The sequence below is a fragment of the Lithobates pipiens genome, unplaced genomic scaffold, assembly GCF_037356315.1.
Source record: "Lithobates pipiens isolate NorthernLeopardFrog02 unplaced genomic scaffold, aLitPip1_a1.2 Scaffold_16, whole genome shotgun sequence".
Taxonomy (NCBI): Eukaryota; Metazoa; Chordata; class Amphibia; order Anura; family Ranidae; genus Lithobates; species Lithobates pipiens.
In genome coordinates, this window is record NW_027507748.1 from 204,616,202 (window position 1) to 204,635,813 (window position 19,612).

The 19,612-nt window shown below is 39.8% G+C and overlaps 1 protein-coding gene across 4 annotated transcripts in view; it reads right to left on the reverse strand.

Annotated features, from left to right (window-relative positions):
* The window catches only part of NDP (norrin cystine knot growth factor NDP), a 200,787-nt gene extending 186,792 nt beyond the window's left edge, over positions 1-13,995 (reverse strand). Inside the window, exons 1-2 of one of the 4 annotated variants that reach the window (XM_077480921.1) lie at positions 13,881-13,995; positions 12,796-12,907 (exon numbers count right to left, since the gene is read on the reverse strand). The gene's annotated coding sequence lies outside the window, so the exon portion shown is untranslated. Of the gene's footprint in view, positions 1-12,795; positions 12,908-13,148; positions 13,406-13,605 lie in introns of those variants that run through there. The other 3 variants (XM_077480920.1, XM_077480919.1, XM_077480922.1) reach the window with 3 other exon arrangements.
* Positions 13,996-19,612: the final 5,617 nt, after the last annotated feature.

A 19,612-nucleotide genomic window follows, 5' to 3' on the forward strand; every position in this document is an offset into this window, starting at 1 on the left:
TTACTAAAGGCAAAAAGAGTGTGCACTTTGTAAAGTGCAGTTGCCTTCTGTAACTGCAATTGCTCTAGAGCTTAAGAAATTAGGTAAAGTTTCACTTTACAAAGATTAGCCAATCACATGCAAGGAACATAAAGAAACAGCATTTTGCTTGCACATGATTGGATGAAGGAAGTCAGCAGAACTTCTACTCATTTACTAAGCTCTGGAAAAACTGCTCGTGTAGAGTGCAACTGCAAAGTGCACAGTCGATTTTCCTTTAGTAAATCAACCCCAGTGAGTGAGGAATAGAGCATAGAGTCCTCGCCGTGTCCCATTATATCTCACAGCACAGCAGGTTATCATAATTTTGCTAAACAAACAAAAAAAGACAGAAATTTTTGAAAAAAAAACCCATTTCATAGTTTGTTATAAAAGTTTTCAAATGAGTAATTTTTCTCCTTCATTGATATTCGCTGATGAAGCTGCATAGATGGGCACTGATGGGCTGCACTGATGGACACTGATGGGCTGCACTGATGGGTACAGATAAGGCGACACTGAGGGGCACAGATAAGGTGACACTGATAAGCGCAGATAAGATGGCACTGATGGGTGGCACTGATGGGTGACACTGATGGGTGGCACTGATGGGTGGCATTGATGGTTAGCACTGACAGATGGCACTGATGGGCACTGGTAATGATTCACTGATTTATAGGTGTCACTGTGGGCATTGATAGGCGGCTCTGTGGGCACTGATAGGTGGCTCTGTGGGCACTGATAGGTGGCACTGTGAGGCGGCACTGAGGGGACTGAGGGGACTGATAAGTGGCACTGTGAGGTGACACTGTGGGTACTGATGGGTGGTACTGTGGGCATTGGTAGGTACCTTCACGATCGGGACCTATGTCCCTCCCGCAGCTGCCGGTGATCAGCTTTTTTTCCCCTCCTCATGCTATCAGCGTGAGGAGGAAAGATAGCCGATTACCGGCTTTGTTTATATCACATGATCAGCTGTCATTGGCTGACAGCTGATCATGTGGTAAGGGGTCAGGATCGACCCCCTTACTCCAATCTGTGATCAGGCTAGTTTCAGACTTGCTGATCACAGAGCGTGCCACGCGCTCCCTGCAGGGGGCACGTAGGCAGTTCGAGCATGGGAGGATGTCCCAGAGTGCCCTCCCAGCAAATTAAGTTTGCGCTGTAGCCGTCTTTCGGCTATAACGCAGGCGGCAAGTTTAAGATTAAGATGTAACCAGTAGCATCCGGTTCCTGGGACACAGTGAGAGGGATGGATGTCCTTCCCCCTACTGTGTGGCGACAGAAACTGGAAGTGACAAGGATTTTATCACTTCTTGTTTCGGTCTCATGTAAATAAGCCATTACCAGCTTGAACAAGCATCTAATCAAACTGATCTTGGTTTGATCAGATGCTTTGGAGGCCAGAGGACAGCTCTCTCCATAGAGAGGACCTGTCATGGCCCATTCTATTACAAGGGATGTTGTTCATTGAAAACAAAAAAGAAAACAAACATAAAGATACAGTGTAATTTATTTTTATTTTTATATGTAATAAAATAAATAAAATAAAATTTAAAAGAAATTTAAACTGCCCCTGCTCCTTCGTGCTTATTAATTGCAAACGCTGCAATGCTCAGCACGCATATGTAAACGGCAACAAACCTGCATTTCGTTTCAAGCCAGGTTCAGGGGCGGGGCCAGGGGTGGGTGGGGTCAAGGGCATGGTTGAAGGGGGCCCCATCAGGTAGGCTGTATGGGGCCACATGATTTATAACAGTGGCCATGCTTACACTCATCCGATCCTCAGTTGTCAGGGGGCAGATCTGACATTAGGAAACAAAGCCCTATCTCTACCAAGATGGCAGCCTCTGACCAAGGACACGGTATGAAAGAAAGCATGGTGAGTCAGTCCAGGGAAAAAGATTGGCTGCAATTTGTTATTGAAATCCATCTAATTCTTCTAGTGCATCTAACACTTCTAGTGCATCTAACACTTCTAGTGCATCTAATACTTCCCTCTCCCCAGAGTCTCCCCATGCCTTCTGCATGACTATTACACTTAAAATAATAGAAAATATAGATTAATAAAACCACCAGAACCCAGAATCAGCCCTTGATTAATTTCTCAATGACCAATCCATATATCATGACAGCAATTAGCAATGGGTTGTATGAGTTGATGGAAATCCAGCAACTATGACTGAATGTGCAGCTGGTTTAAAAAAAAAAAGAAAGATCTCAAAGGAGCTGTAGGACTCAAGTTCCCTTTGGTGTTACTATAGGAAACATCAGAGGACCAGAGGCAGATATTGAGTTGTTCTCAAAACTGCAGCACCAATTTGAACTGGTATAGCTGTCCTTAGAAAAGGTGTACTCACTAAAGCAGAACGAAATATGATAAAGTATTAGTGAGGAGCAAATCCTATCACTAATTCAACACAGCAAAAGCTTGGATTCCTTGTTAGGGAAGTGATACTAAACATAATAAACCAAATATAACATAATAGACATGATGATGTTCTAATGACAGGCAGATAATATAGGTAGTCCTGTACCTAGGGGTTCCTCACAGGGGCGTAACTATAGGGGGTGCAGCAGTCGCGACCGCAACCGGGCCCTGTGATGCAAGGGGCCCATGCAGCCCCCTCTACATATGGCCGGCAGCAGCATAGGCAGCTAGGGGTACCAGTGCACCATGCACACAGGTGGCTGGAGGTGGAGGGTGACTAGCAGAGCTCCATGCTCGACTATCACACTGGCTGCTCTTTAGTTGTGCATTCCCCGCATGACCTGTGTCCTCGGCTGGCTCCTTGGAGTACCCCTCTCCTGCTCCTTGCATTGCCGCTCAGTCCGATGTCTGTTCTCCCCAGCCAGAGTCCCAACCTCCCCCCCCCCCCCGAGTCCAGCCCACACTGCACAGCATACTTCCCGGGTAAACAAACTTAAAGCACACAGATGCAGTGCAGCCCTATGAGAGCTCCCCGGAGGACACTGCAGGCTTGTCTGCCAGCCCCCATTCCTCCCCCGTCATACACAGATGATGAAAGATCTTTCTGGGAGATATGCTGATCGCCTGTCCAGCACACTGAATGGAGCCCAGGCCAACGTGAATCAGTGCGCGGCCTGCAGATTGGTCATGGTGAGTGAGAGGACCCCATCCCCCACACACCATTACTTACCCCCCCATCTCCCCCTGGGGACAGGGACCCCTTCTCACGTGCGGATAGGGACCCCAACCTCCCCTGGGGACAAGGACCCCTTCTCACCTGCGGGCAGTAACTTCATCTGCCCTGGAGAAAAGGACATCATCTCTTCTGGGGACGGGGGCCCCATCCTGCCTAGGGCCAATGGGGCACATAACAATAAAAAATAAATAATAAAAAAAAACTACTGATGCCAGCGGTGGAACTAAAAGGCTCACAAAGGTCATACCTGTGACCACGCCCTGGAGTTCCACCGCCGGACTCGGAGGGAAGGGCCCTGGCTGGGGTTCAGGGGGGCCCTTCATGGTTTATTGCATTGGGGCCCTGAAGGTTCTAGTTACGCCACTGGTTCCTCAATGTTTTTTCTCTTGTTCAATTTCCCAATAGCTGCTTCTGTTCTTTACACGTTGAGATTCCAGATTACTTATTCAAATCTTTGGAACCAATTGCTAAGTGGGACTTCTAAATTGTTATTCCTAACACTGTAATAAGAAACAACGCCCAAATTTCAGTTGAAATCAGTTAAATATATTCCAAGAATACCAAACAGAAAGGTGTTCAGAGTCTTAAAGTTTGCTTTCTTTAGAAAACATCCACAGCCTGGCTAGCATAGCCTGTCCCTTGCCATCATACGGGTGGGGCTTAAGGTGGGGATACTGTGGAACAGCACTTGTTAATGTCTGTAATACAGGCAGGAGCTGCAGTCATTTGAAATCAGCTTTAAAGCGGTTCTCCAGACTTAGAAGTGAGCAGAGCACTAGCACAGGTAACACTTTGTAATTTGTGTCCATACTTCTTATACTGTTGACACTAATGCAGTGCAGACACAACTTCCCCAGGTGTGCAGGATTTCTGAGCTGGTACTGCAGAGCTTGTACTGGTCTCCACCAACCCAGTAGTCCTGCCACCTCACTTCCAGTGGCTGTTACTATTGGATACAGGAAACACACTTCTCCATAACTACATGCTTGTTCCCCTCCCGGGAACCCCTCATATCTCTCTGTTCGTGACTCGATTCTAGGTTCCTAGGTACTCTGTGCCATGAAATCAGACCCAGTATGTGGGAAACTGGTTGCTAGTGAAGGGTCCAAGCATAACACCCCTTCACTAACAGAGTATCCATCACCCCTGCCATGTCACCAGTTTTCCAAGCTGATTGGTTGCTTTAGTTAGTGGCCAAAACATTGTGGTCTTTAGCAATGGCAACATAGCCTCCTTAGGACAGCTTCTCTCCTCGTTAGACCTGTGTACTGTATCTTCTCTAACTTCTCCTCAGTCCCCTGTTGTCAGCCCTGTTCTTTTGGTACGCCATACATGCACCCCTTTAGAGACTTCAGACCAGGTAATTTAGATGAGCAATAAAGATCTTTACTTAGGTAGTGAAATTAGAGATTTGAGCAGTACTTGAAAACATCTTCAGCACATCCCTGATCAAGTTCTCTTAGTGCCCTCTAATATTTCCCCCTGAGGTAGTCATACTTGCTCAGGTAGTCCATAAGTCTGTAAAAGAGTCCTTTTCAGTGCAGGAGCCAATAACTGCCAGTAATCCACAAGAGGTAGCAATAATCCACAAAAGCAATTAAATCCATGACTGACAACATAAATCCAAGTAAGTCCATAGGTTCTATACCACATTGGGAACCCCAACTAGGCATCCTCCAAAGAGTGGTATAGTCATAGTAATAGCTACATTTTGTCAGACTTTTCCCTAACCTTTCTCTAGGGCAGTGATGAGCCCCCATTTATATGGTATGACCTGTAGGGAGCAGTAACCTTCTGTAAAAGAGCAGGAAAACCTAACCAACAGCATTAATCCTTCCTTCTCAGGAACCACCAGCTCAACAGGTCAACTCAGAACTCAGAAGTGATATACATTTTAGCAAATGACTTGCACACATAAGTATAGTCGAAAAGAGTCAAACTCAAAGCACATGTCTAGCAGCAGAAAAAAAAAACTTTTAACAGAACTTTTGGAAGCACCTGCTGCAGAGAAGGAACTTTGCTCTCTGTGTGACAGAAGTGGACATTCTGCAATGATCCAACACCCCCCTGCTGAGCCAAACCGAGAGCTTTTCAATTAACAAAACTTATAATTGGGGAGCTCAAGCTTTGACTCGACATGGGGATATTTTTTAACCACTTTTTAAACACAATGATTGCAAGGATTGCAAGAAAATGATTGCAAGGCTTTTTGCATCTCTGTTTTGATGCACCTGGAATGTATTTAGCTGAAGTAAACTGAAATTTCAGTTGGCTCCACTTGAGTTTTGAGAGGACATTTCCTTTAAACCAATGATTTACTGGAATCCTGTCAATCTTCATAACATTTCTAGATTTGCTATTTCTCTTAATTTTATGGGTGTACTGTGATTGTTAATGCAAAGAGCAACTTGACCATTAACAAATGCAATGGTATAAGGTTCTACCATAAATGAGGGAAGCAGACAACGTTACTTCCAAAAGCGCTGGAGGATTTGTGAGTAATGCTTGTCTGTGCAGGGGTTGCCAGCTAAATTAGGAGCTGCTATTTTCATCAATGACATCAGATACTTGGCTATTCATTTTTCATTTCTGCTGATAAGTTTGGAAAATAAGGAAACCATAATTTCAAGGATCGACAGGGTTCCAGAATTCTAAAATCATTGATGTAGAGTACATTCAAGCATGCTGTCCATAAAATGATTACAGTGTTTTTTCTAATCTTTACCAGACATTTGTTAGCTTTCTTTCACAATGACAGACCTAAAAGATTCAGCTGTATATGGCCCTACCTCTTGCTTCATTCATAATGGCATGAAAAATATTCTGCCCTAAAGTGAAACTTCACTTTTCCTTGGAGTAAAAACAATACACTCCTGGCCAGTTACAATATATGCATTGCAAATATTTTTTCTAATTTTTTCGAATTCTTCCCTGCTCCTGTTCTGTAGACAAGTCTTCAAACAATTGCAATAACCTCCTCAAACAACCTGGTAAGTAAGACAGAGTACCCTTTACAATCACACAATCAGTCACACAAATATAGAAATCCTGCATTACAGCTTTGGTCATTACTGTATATCAGCAAAAATTAAAGGGTCACTGCAGAAGTGCTAATTTAATATTTTTTTAGGAGTTCTGTACAATAAATTACTATAACTGATGTGAATGTACAATGTATATGTAAAGCGTTACGTAAATTAATGGCGCTATATAAGTAACTGAAATAAAATAAATAAATAAATAATATAGTTGCAGATTTCCATGGAATTAACATTTTTTTATAGTAATACATTTTCATACAACATGTGGAGCAATTTTATATGTTTAATCTCTTCTTTTTTTTTATTAGTGAAAGTGATATTTTTCTTGAAATGTGGGCATCGGTACCTATTAAGACATAAGTGTGAAAAAAAAAAAAAAAAATTAGTTTTAGGTAGCAATGTTTAATTGTTTATTGATTTTTGATTGTAGCATGGAATATAGTGAATTGTTTGCACATCTGTACAAGCAGAATAGGAAGTTTGGCCTATGCATGAGCTGACATTGTCATACTAGGAATGTAGAGAAATCTCCTTGCTTATACAAACAAATACATTGCGAATATGCCTTTAAACATCAAAGTGTTAGTAGGCATATCTAATTTGGCCATATAAATTTATGGGTGAAGGGAGTGAAGGAAGCAAACATTTTTCACATGAGATGAATTTAGCATGGAAGAAAAGTATACAATGGCCAAATAAACTGGTGAACTATTGACCAGTGTCCAGTGCCAATCCTGTATCAAGAGGAATAATTTCTTTCCAATGCGCCAGGCAGCTATCTAAATGTTACGTCTAAAGTAGCTTTTGCTCATCCTATCTACAAACTGTTTCCATTAAAACTCAACTAAACTCAAAGTCAACTGATATTTAAGTTCTGGGTGGGACCAGTGGGTCGAGTTACTCATTGCCTTCCCCAGTTCTCCAACATCAAGATTTTGTACATTGTAGCTTGTTTTACACACCCTTGCATGAGGCTATAAGTTACTCAAGCTTTCCTTTAAATTTACTTTGTTTTGTTGTGTGCCTGTCTAATGCTTTCCCCCATCAATTGCTTGTGTCTGCAGAACTTTACCTGCCTTGACTTTCAAGCTTTCTCATCCTTTTGCTTATATTACATGGTCAGCTTGAACACTTGAACACTATCCTGATACCCTGACCTTTGCCTGTTTATAGAATACTGTTTACCTATTGATTAAAATTTTCACCTTGGTGGCTTTTCAGCTTGTGCATTTATACAATTGTGTTAATCCCAATGACCATGACTTTGGAATACATATAGTGAAATCTGGAGGTCCCTGGGTCTATGTCTTTATGTATTCCATACCATTGACAAAGTGTCAATGGTAGGCCATGATATGTGCTAGCTGGTCAACCAGATTCCACTCCATGCTGCAATTTTTTTCTGCCACTTTTAATTCTTTTTACTCAGTTATTGAGGCTGAATTACAATGTTGAGACTCTATACTCAACAAGTTTATTGAATAATCACTTCATCCAATCATAGGAAAACCAAATACCTGTTTTTTTAATTATTTTATCTGCACATGACTGCCAATTTAAAGTGGTTGTAAACCCTTACCGACCACTTTTACCTACAGGTAAGCCTAGATTAAGGCTTACCTGTAGGTGCAAGAAATATCTCCTAAACCTACACCATTTAGGAGATATTTGCAAAAGACAGGCACAATGGTGTGCAGGCCCACTGAGCATGCCATTTCTAACAGCAATCGTGCCATTAGTGGCGGCTCCCACGCGCATGCACGAGAGCAACGTCATCGTGGCTCCAGCCAGTTACAGCACCGGAGCCACGATATCCGGAAGTCACTCCGGGAGATGTGGCGAACGGAGGAGGGGAACGAGGACCGCTGTGGGGGCTTTGATCTCAGGTAAGTAAATTCTAATGTGCTGGTATGCTATGCATACTAGCTCGTTCTGCCTTTATCTTGCAGGGTGTTTTTTTCCAGAGGGTTTACGTCCTCTTTAAAGTGGTTGCAGTTACTCTTTATTGAGTGAAGATTCTCAAGTCTTTCAGTAAATCAGCTTCAGTGTGTCTAGTTCAGATCTTCATGTAGAATAATTCTTTCTCTCTTTCTCTGTTTTTCAATTGATATTTTCACGGTGAGCAAATTGATTAATGTACTATACTGTGAATCATACTTTATTTATAATTTGGAGTATTTCTGGGTATCTTCTAAGTAAATTTGTATGGAAATTTTGAGTACACTTTAGTCAAAATTAAATATTAAAACTTCAGATGCATACAGGGGAAGCAACTTACTAACTACAGAAGTTCAACAATCCACCATACTCTATCCATTAATCCAGTGATCCCAGAAGGCACCTGCTGGTGATGCTAAAACACCCTCCTTGCTGATTCTCACATACAGAAAGACTGTAAAAACTAGTTCTCAGAAGTTTCTCACAGCCAACCATTAAGTTTAAACATGCCTATTGTATATCTGAATGTGATTGATCCTGGTAAAAGAAAGAGATGAGGTTACATAGCACTGGCTTCAAGAAGCTACTACTGCCTTTCTAAGTAGGTTGTAATAAGGTGTGCTTATTCTGCAGTGCATTAAACAGATTTCAGATTAAGGAAAAAGTGGATTTTATGACTTCAGTGCAGTTATGATGTTTACGAGTAAGCATTAGCAACCTACAAAACGTTTTAACTTGTTTCCTGGAACCGCTCTTTATCTACTGGTAAGAACTTTGATTATGATTGATCTGATATGATATAATTTTCATAAAGTTGTGTTGTATTATGTTGAAGTACTGTAGCTAATTATATGGTGTATATTATATTATAGTATAAATAAACTTTGTGTACTTGACACTTTTTAAGACACAGGTCGTACATGACTTTAGGCATCCCACAGTGAAATATATGAAATCATATTGAGAGCTGGCATTATTATATACAGTATATGGTTTATGATATATCTTTTGGGTTTTTCATTAATTTTTTTATGGATGGGGTAGCATGTGTTCATTGTGAATTGCTATTTTCGTGCTGCCTTTTTAATAACAAATATTGTGCTGGTACACATTTTGTTTAGTTTTTTTTTATTACATTTTCACTCATTTGCTTTAGGGATACAATGTTTTTGATTTGGAATCAGGTGGTCCCTGGTTACTAACACTTCCTAATATCCATATCTCTGAGGAGCCCATGTTTACCGCTGGTGATTCAGAAGATCTATACAATTCTAAACAGCTGCTTAGGTCGTGGTAATTCCCCAGCCCCCAACCACTTTATCGGTGTCATTCTTATTAGCACAATCTATATTGGCTGCTCAATTCTTAGCTCAGTATAATAATTGTAATAATTGAACACATATGACTTAAATGGAAAACAATATTTATGAATCTACTTTGTGCATACTTTTCTTACATCATAACAGATATTCAAGAGTGGTTCCCTTGGTGCTATACAAGGGAAGATCAGGGACTAAGTGCAAAGTAGCCATGGCTAACTCTGATACGCTAATTCCTGCACTACCGGTCAGAACGTCAAAATATACAGTATGCCACAGGTTCAGCGTTTTCTGTTTCTCTGCTTTATCATTGATGATTATCACTGTAGATGCTTCGGTACAGTGACAGCCAGCAAGAACAAAGCTATCACATACAGACGACAGCCCTGAAAAAATGGAAGATACCCTGTTCTACTGCTATATGTTTGCTGGTCTAATTTTATTTATTTTATTTTATTTCAGGTACTTATATAGCGCTGTCCATTTACGCATTGCTTTACATATATATTGTACATTTCTACTGCTATATGTTCGCTGTTCTAATTTTATTTATTTATTTTATTTCAGGTACTTATATAGCACTGTCAATTTACGCAGCACTTTACATACACATTGTACATTGCTACTGCTATATGTTCGCTGTTCTCATTTTATTTATTTAATTTTATTTCAGGTAATTATATAGCGCTGTCAATTTATGCAGTGCTTTACATATTCATTGTATATTGCTACTGCTATATGTTCGCTGTTCTAATTGTATTTATTTTATTTCAGGTACTTATATAGCGCTGTCAATTTACGCAGCGCTTTACATATACATTGTACATTCACATCAGTCACTACCCTCAAGGAGCTTACAACCTAAGGTCCTTAACACACATTTATACATATACTAGGGCCAATTTAGACAGGATCCGATGAACCTACCAGCATGTCTTTAGAGTCACTGTTATATAAATAAAATAGCTATTTTCACTGCAAGTGATAGTGCTGATTGTTCCAGGTTCTGATCACATACACAATACAAGGACTGCACAATAATTTAATTTGGACAAAAACCTTCATATAAAAAATATCAATTGAAAATATGAGCTACCTTTATCATATGAATAATAAAACAGTAGTAGAGACTATTAACTCAGCAAACGGAAAAGTGATTATTATCTTTGCATAGTGAATGATATTAAATAAGGTGAACCTGTATTCACTTAAAATACACAATACTTTGCTAGGGGGGGAAAAAAATATATTTTTTAACACATGATCTATTTAAGTGAACACATCTTCATCTTATGCACTAAGCTTAGTGAACATTCGCTTTGCAATATCTTTATTCCATTAGTAAATCAACCCCATTGTGTACAAGCATGCAACTTAGTGACCTAAGAAAGATACATCTACTTAACTGGAACCTGACCTATAAACTCCAATAAAGGTTTCAAAGTTCGGTTATAGACATTTAAATTGAAAGAAGCCATGTAAATAATTCCGTAGCTAATACCTCCCCAAAGCTTGTAAGAGAAGGAAAGAAAATAAACAATGCTGGGAGGCACACTAAGCACGCAGCTAAAGTGGAAGTGATTGAAGTGTTGCCCATTAAGGCTGGTCCAATGTCGGGCATGTACAGACAGCCAGCTGTTGTAAAGGCTCATAACCTTCTCCTTTATTGTTCTGCTCAGTTAGAGGTGGGGCATGAGAGGGATTCCAAACATAGCACATGTTTATACAGAAATGTTAATATGTTCCACACACTCACATACATAAAAAGGAAATAACAGCTGATCAGAATCAGACCAGACAGCAATCACTGACAACACTCATTTGGAAAACTGTGGAAAATCCAGGGGAGCTGATCACCCACAGGGAGGCAAGAATAATCTAACTACAGCTGCCCTTTTATCTTCGGATCATCAGAATTTAAGCATCTAATGGAAAGTCAAAAGTATTTAGCACCAACCCTGCCAGTGCCCTAATGTTAATGCCTTTGTCTGGCTTTATGAATTCAGCATTATTATTTACAAAGCATTCTACCGAGATGTGACATTCAATAGACCCCTCCGCTCTTACTCCTAGAGACATATATTATTTTTATCCGCAGTATACGTTACATCATTTTGTAATCAATATTTTGTTTGACGTAGTCACTAAGTAGCTAACAAAAAATAAATAAAAAATACCTGTCTGACAGCATGGCACATAATTAAAAATAAGAAAGTGTTTACTAACTGTTGATATAAATTAAATGTAGGAAGGCTGCCATACAATAAAACAAATAATATACACCTATATTTTAGGTCAAACTGAAGTCACTATGTCTTTATAGGTTACAATAATGTATGAAATTAGCTTCCCATGTGTGATGGGCTCTATAAATATATAGCTTTCAAAACCATTTAATATATAATATAAACATATAAATAAAATTAAATCTAATGTAAAAAACAACAACATAAATAACAGTGCACGTTAAATGCACCAGTCAAAACAAAAACCCCAAAAAACATAAAAACATATATATATATATATATATATATATATATATATATATATATATATATATATATATATATATATATATATATATAATTATGCTAGCCCCCATCTCTCACTAATCAAAATGAGAAAAGAAATCCACTTCTAATCTGATTTCAAGGTTCTTTTATCTGTGATTGCATGATGTAAGCTTCTTAATTAAGATACACTTGTCTCACTAAAACTGTAAAGCCAGCAAGTCATCTTTGCAAAGCAGTTTTCAAAAGGGCACTTGTCATTTTATTTAGTACCTCAAGTGTATCAATCTGACCGGAAGCTATTTAGTAAATATGTCATCCCTTTATCCGCTTTCTGGGGAAATGCTGCTGTAAATGTTTTCCTTAGCTATCATTTTATATCATTTTAATTTTAAGATTGTGCTTATGGTAATTCGACTTTAACACTAACATATCACAGAGAATAACATTGATATATAAATCTATTTTTTTTTACAGGATATTAATGTTTATATATATATATATATATATATATATATATATATATATATACATTTGTTGTATATTACAGGATATTAATGTCATATATATATATATATATATATATATATATATATATATATATATGTATGTATATTATACATTTTTTTACAGGATATATATTAATGATATATATATATATATATATAATGTGTGTGTGTGTGTGTGTGTGTGTGTGTGTGTGTGTATATATATATATATATATATTATAAATTATTTTACAGGATATTAATATTAGATAAATAGATAGATAAAAATAGATAGATAGATCATATGTTCTTACCTTTTTCAGTCTTTATTCCAGTAGCTGTGAATGAATCCCATTCTTAATCCAAAAGTTTGTTAAGGAAAAACTGTAGTCCAAATTTATTTAAAAATAATATTTTGTTAGCCCTCTATAAAAAAAAAAAAGAAAAGAAAATTTCAGCAATGTGATTTCTTCTAGCACACTTGATGACTATAAGAAACCCTCTACCTTGTACCCATCATCTTAGCCTGTTACAAGCTGCCTAGTTCACACTTTAAACATTTGTTGTGCCTGAAAAACAAAGTCCACCACTAAATATATTTCTCAGAGGTACTGCCAACACAAACACTGTATATTTCCTCCTAGCCAGCAGCCAATCCAAGACCCACCTCCAATCCCCTCTAATCCATAACCAGTGGAGTTCAATCCTTAACAAAGCTCCCCTAACATGAATCTAAATATTATTGTTTAAATTAAAAGAGGTGCCGCTCAGCGTGACACACATAGCTTGAAATAAGTCTTGCCTATTGTTCCAGTCATCTCAGATATCCCAGGCAGATGATGCACAGGAGATCAGGGAACATATGTAATAATAAGAGACGAGGCTCTAGAAATTAGCAAGCCAGCCCTTGCACACACACAATCTGTTCTGAAGCAGAAAAAAAAAGGGGATTGAAACATTTACAAGAGAATGAGATCCATAGGACTTCAAAAAAACTTGCTTTGTGTCCATCTGCTGAGCAGTGACAAGGGGGAAATGTCATTGCAGGTTGGAGATTATTTTATAATTAACAGATGTTGCAATGACTCCACAGCCTTATAAGTAAATACAGCTTCTGCCCTTACCTCTTAAAATGAATGTGTTCAATTCAAGAGCTAGAAATTAAGTTTGAGAGTTGACTTGTAGCACCCCCTTTCTGTCACCCTCTCTTCTTTCAAACTCCCACCTTTCTATATCTTCTTACTGTGGTCCTCTCTTCTCTGTTCAATGTCCCTTTGGACTATCCCTATCACTTTCTGCTTCTCACTCCTCTTCTATCCCACTCCCCTCTGCCTTCCTTCCCTTGTAACTTCTGAATGTCTCCCTTGCTGGCACATCTGTATCTGTACTCCTCACTCACTTTCTAAACCTTCCCTCCCAAAACATAGAACTTGCTAGCACAGAAGATTAGAGAGCGGGGATAATGCGAATGTCAAATGGACAAGAGCCATTGCAGTCATATATCAATCAGAAGAGGAAAGCAACAGCTCAGCAAATGGGAGTACCAAGGAAACTTGAAGCTGCCCTTATCTGGGAAATCACTAAACAAAATTTTCCTGAAATGACCACAAACTAGATTCACATGTTTATAAAGATCCTAATGTGGACTGTTAAAAAAAAAAAAAAAAACTGGAAGGGAATGCAGTTTTTAAATGTTAAAGTAAATCAGTTTTTATGTTCTCCAGTAAATCATTTCCACATTTGCCTGTTAATTGTAATTATTTCAAAATTTCAAAAAAAAAAAAAAAAAATAGTAAGAAAAAAGACTCAGAATTGTTTATAGAAAATGTTCAAGAATTTAATAAATTCTTTTTATACTACTTATCTTGATGTGTATTATTAAAAACTGGAAGGGAATGCAGTTAATAAATGTTCAAGTTAATCTGCTTTTGTGTTCTCTAGTAAATCATTTCCACATTTGCCTGTTAATTGTAATCATTTCAAAATCAAAATAATAGTAAGAAAAAAAAGAAATAATTGTTTTAAAAAATGTTCAAGAATTGGAAGAAATATTTCTATGCTTTGTATCTTGAGAGTATCATAGTTACATTGTATTAAAGTAATTTTTGTTCAAAATTCACATTAGAGAAAAAAGTCAGATGGTGTTTAATGTGTATTATGAATCTGAGAAACCTAGCTTTGTTAACAGAATCTAAGTTAAAATCACCTTAATGAAAACAATATTAAATGTATATTTTGCAGGAAAAAAATGTACATCTAACATTTTTTACGTGAGCATGCAAAGTATTGCACCCAAAATCATTAGCTCATGGGTACAATGTCAGGCTCCTGCAGACAGTCCCCAGAGCTCTCTGTCTGTACCTCTGTATAGGCTTTCTGTTAAAGAACTGGAAGAAGTGTCAATGGATTAGGAATGCACTGATAATCGCACTGGCAGTCCATTGAAGTCTGCCACAGTGGCAGAAGGGACTTGTAGTTTATCCCTTCACAGATCTCGCTGAATGAAAGATGAAGCTTCACCCACACAGCTGTGTTGATTTTAAATGTGACAGCAGCTGGACATGTCACAGGGATGGGGCTATGGGGGTGGAAGACGGGTGCTTTGGAACATATTACATCTTAAAAATACAGGTGTAACATGGTTCTAAAGGTGCACCTATTCTTTGACTTTATATTACACTGATTCATTTGTGGCTCTAAATCTTTGCATCATGTTTTAGTTTCTGAGTGTCACACTTACCCCTAAAGCAGGTGGTCAAACACTATAGCTGTTTTCTGTGTTCTTAACCTATAGCAGCCGCCTTTCCCATAAGACAAGCAGGCCTACTGGTATTGGGTAGCCCCAGTTCTTACACAGAATGCTATAGTGCCTGGCCACCACGCTGGGGCAGGTGCAAACTGAGCAAACAGATACTTACGGTTGACAGACAAGCAGAGTCGTTAAATGATAATCCAGGTACAAAGCAGGCAATGTTCTGACTAGTTGGGGTCAATTCATAGTCGAAAGGCAGGCAGAGTTCAGAGAATAATTGATATCCAATCCGAGGTCATCAACAAGGGAATCCGATCTAGAAGAGCAGGGCAGACAAACAGGTAGCTTTGGAACATGTTTTACACATGCTATCATAAGCATGAGACTGCAGGCTTGGCTGGCTTAGATAATAATAAATGCATTTCTTTTTGCAGGGGGAAAAAGAATTGTACATTCATATTTTTTTTTAATATGAGCCTGCAAAGCATTGCACTGTCAATCAGCAGATTGCAAGCACTATGTAGGGTGCTATGCAGGGCTTTTGTAGGCTGACAGGAAGCTCAATGAACTACCTAAATAGATAAAAAAATTACCCGATCTAGAGTGCTCAACAGTGCCCTAGCGGTTCATTGAGAACTACAAACCAACAGCCACAAAGACTGTTGGTGCTTGTAGTTTTCACATTCACAAAACTCTTTGAATCAATGATGCGCCCTGGTGGGCGGAGTGTTTCTTTTTAAATAGTGCCAGCGAGCCGGGGCAGAAGATCCCCTACTTGCTGTCACACAGGGGGATCAGGGCTGGGGCAGTGCTACAGTTACATGTTACAACCTAAATATTGGTGTAACATGTAATGCCGCGTACACACGATTGGAATTTCGGCCAGCAAAAGACCATGAGCTTTTCATCGGAAAATGCGACCGCGTGTATGCTCCACCGAATTCCCGGCAGCAAAAATTTGAGAGCATGTTCTCAATTTTTCAGAAGGAAAAACATTCTATCAGAATTTCCGATTGTGTGTATGCAATTCTGATGCACAAAAACTCACGCATGCTCAGATTCAACTACGAGATTGATGGTATTGGCTAGTGGGTATTGAACTTCCTTTTTCTAGTCCCATCGTACGCGTTGTACGTCACCGCGTTCTTGATGGTCAGAATTTGGTGTGACTGTGTGTATGTAAGACAGCTTGAGCGAAATCCCGCCGGAATTCCGTCAGGAAAACCATCAGAGCTTTTTCCAACCAAAATTCCGATTGTGTGTATGTGGCATAAGATGTTTTACGAAAGGTGAACTTATACAGAATATTGAATACTTAATTAATCCAAAGAGAAATTGGGAAATTGTTACGACACAGACACACCTAACAAAGACAATGCAAGAGAACAACAATAGACTGAACAAAATGCAAAAACACAGCAAAATTACAAATAACAGCCATTAACACCAAATAACAAAATTAAAACTACACTATAAATAAAACATCCATATAATTAAAATACAAAATAGAATAAATAACACAGATTAAAATAACAGGCAGACTACCAAATACAAATAATATACCACTTTCTCTAAAACCACCCCAGATAATACCCAACACAATAACATACTATAAAAAAACAACACAAAATCCTGATCATAAACAACCAGAATTAAATCTTCACCTTTAAAGATTGTGGAATCTTTCTCCCCACCCAATAATACTTGAGGACTCCCTTTATTTAAACCCTCTGAAACTCTGACAAGGCCCATATGCACTTGCCTCCAGAGTCGCCATACCTTGTTCCTACCCACTTGGGCTCTGTCCTGCAGCTTAGCCCACACCTGGCCTCAGGTCCTTTAAAGAATGCCCACCATGCTGATCATAGCGTCCCAGCCGCCATCTTTTTCTGACTGTGGGCTTAGAACTCTGTTATATGGTCGAAGCTCCTTCCCACTTGCAACCCTGGCAGGGAACCAAATCTACATTTTGAGGTGGAAAAATCTCTCCCAGCATGATAAAAGCTTCTTTCCCCCTACGTGAATCATATCAATGGGAAGCGTCCAGTACTTTTTTACTTTCACAGTTTTATTGAGGATTTTAGATACAAAAGAATTGGAAAGGCCAATATAAAAAAGATGATTGTGGAACAAAACACAGTCAATATTGTTACATATGGTATCCACTGACATCCCAGCATTATTAAAATAAACCACTCAGAGATGACATACATCAGCATAACCACAGAATCTCAGCTTCGACCTAAAGGACACTGCATTTATTAATAGGGAGCATATATCTGCAGCAAATGACGATGCCACAATAAGCACAAGTTCTAGGGCAAAGGGCAGAGGAAACAAGTGGTAGGAAAGAGGAGGATGAAGAAAGAAGTGAGAAGAGAAGAGAAGGAAGGGACACCCAGGGGACAAAGGCAAGCGATCCATATGACTGCCAAGTGGGGAAACCAAGAAAGTTACAGTTCAACATGTATGCAGCAAGCCCATGGGCTCCATATTTTTTCAAAGCATTTTCTGGTATCAATAATTATGTTATTGTCACAGTCCCAGAGGATGCTGGGACTGTGACATCATAATGGGTGTGGACATCACCCGGCGATGTCCCTATATAAGTCGCCACACGCCGCATGCCTGTCATTGTGGCCAGAGACAGCAATGAGGCAACAGCTCAAGAAGAGAAGAAGAGAAGAACAGAAGAACAGAATAACAGAAGAACAGAAGGCGGTGACGAAGACAGCGGTGACAACGGCAATAGAAGACCGGGCCACAACTTGTAAAAGAGCTAGAAGAAGGCGCGGAGGCCTGGCAAGAAGAACCGAAAAGGGGGACAAGACCCCCGAAGAGGGGGACAAGACCCCCGAAGTCGGAAGAAGAGGGCGGTGACAAAGAAGAAAGCCGGGCTCCTCCGCTATTTTCTGCTAGCTCTTTTACTAGCGGAGGAGCCCGGCTTTCTTCTTCGTCACTGCCCTCTTCTTGTGAAGACGGAAGAAGACCCCCGGAGCTGTGCAATAAAATATATTTAACCCTTGTGTGTTGTGTTGTTTTTAAAAAATTTTCACAGGTGAATGGGTAGGGGTACATTGTACCCCATACTCATTCACATAGTGTGGGGGTCGGTATTAAAGGGGGCTCCCGGATTCCGATAAGCCCCCCGCCCGCAGACCCCGACAACCAATGGCCGGGGTTGTCGGGAAGAGGCCCTTGTCCTCATCAACATGGGACAAGGTGCTTTTGGGTGGGGGGGGGGGGGGGCGCTCATCACCAATCTTGTCTCCAAATATCACCCAAATCGTCCCCTCCACTCAATATCACCCTAATCGTCCCCTCCACTCTTCTCAAGACCTCCTACTCTCAAGCTCTCTTGTCTCCTCCTCCCATGCCCATCTCCAGGATTTCTCCAGAGCCTCTCCCATCCTCTGGAACTCGTACCTCCACTGGTCCGGCTATCCCCTACTCTTGCTCCCTTCAGGCGATCCCTGAAAACTAATTTCTTCAGGGAAGCCTATCATGTCTCTAAGGCCGCGTACACACGGGCGGACTGTCTGATGGACTTGGTTTCAGCGGACAGTCCGCTCGTGTGTGGGCTTCAGCGGACTTTTTCAGCGGACAGTCTGGCGGACTAAGTCTTTCGGAATTTCCGTAATATTGTCCGTCCAACTTTGGTTTCAGCGGACAGTCCGCTCGTGAGTAGGCAAGTTGGACGGACTAAGTATGGCGCATGCTCAGAAAGGATTTACACGGCCGAAGGTTGCATTGCAGTGTATTGGACGTCGTATTTCTAGTCCCGTCGTACGTGCTGTACACGTCATCGCGCAAGCTTTCAGCGGACTGTCTGTTCATCGTGTGTGGTCAAGTCCTTTCATTCAAAAGTAGGACGGACTGTATGTCGGATTGTCTGACGGACTTAGTTGGCCAGACAGTCCGCCCGTGTGTACGCGGCCTAACTGATCTCCTACCACTTCCATCAGCTCATTCCCCACAGCTTAACCTTTTGTACCACCTGTCCCACCCTATTAGATTGTAAGCTCTTCTGAGCAGGGCCCTCTTAATCCTCTTGTATTTTATTGTATTGTAACTGTATTGTCTTCTTTTATATTCTTCTTTTATATTGTAAAGCGCTGCGTAAATTGTTGGCGGTATATAAATTCTGATTAATAATATTAATAATAATAATAATAATAATAATACATCCCAAATGTAAAAATATATGTTTACCGTAACTGTTTATAAAGTGTGTGCTGGAGTTTGGCTTCAATTTGTTAGTATAACTAAATCTGCTAATACATTTAACACTACCTTTCTCCCCTTTTGAAAATGCTGCTGTGCCACCTGTTGTCATTCCTTGTTGTGTCTCATTAATAAAGACGGTGTGTTACTGGACA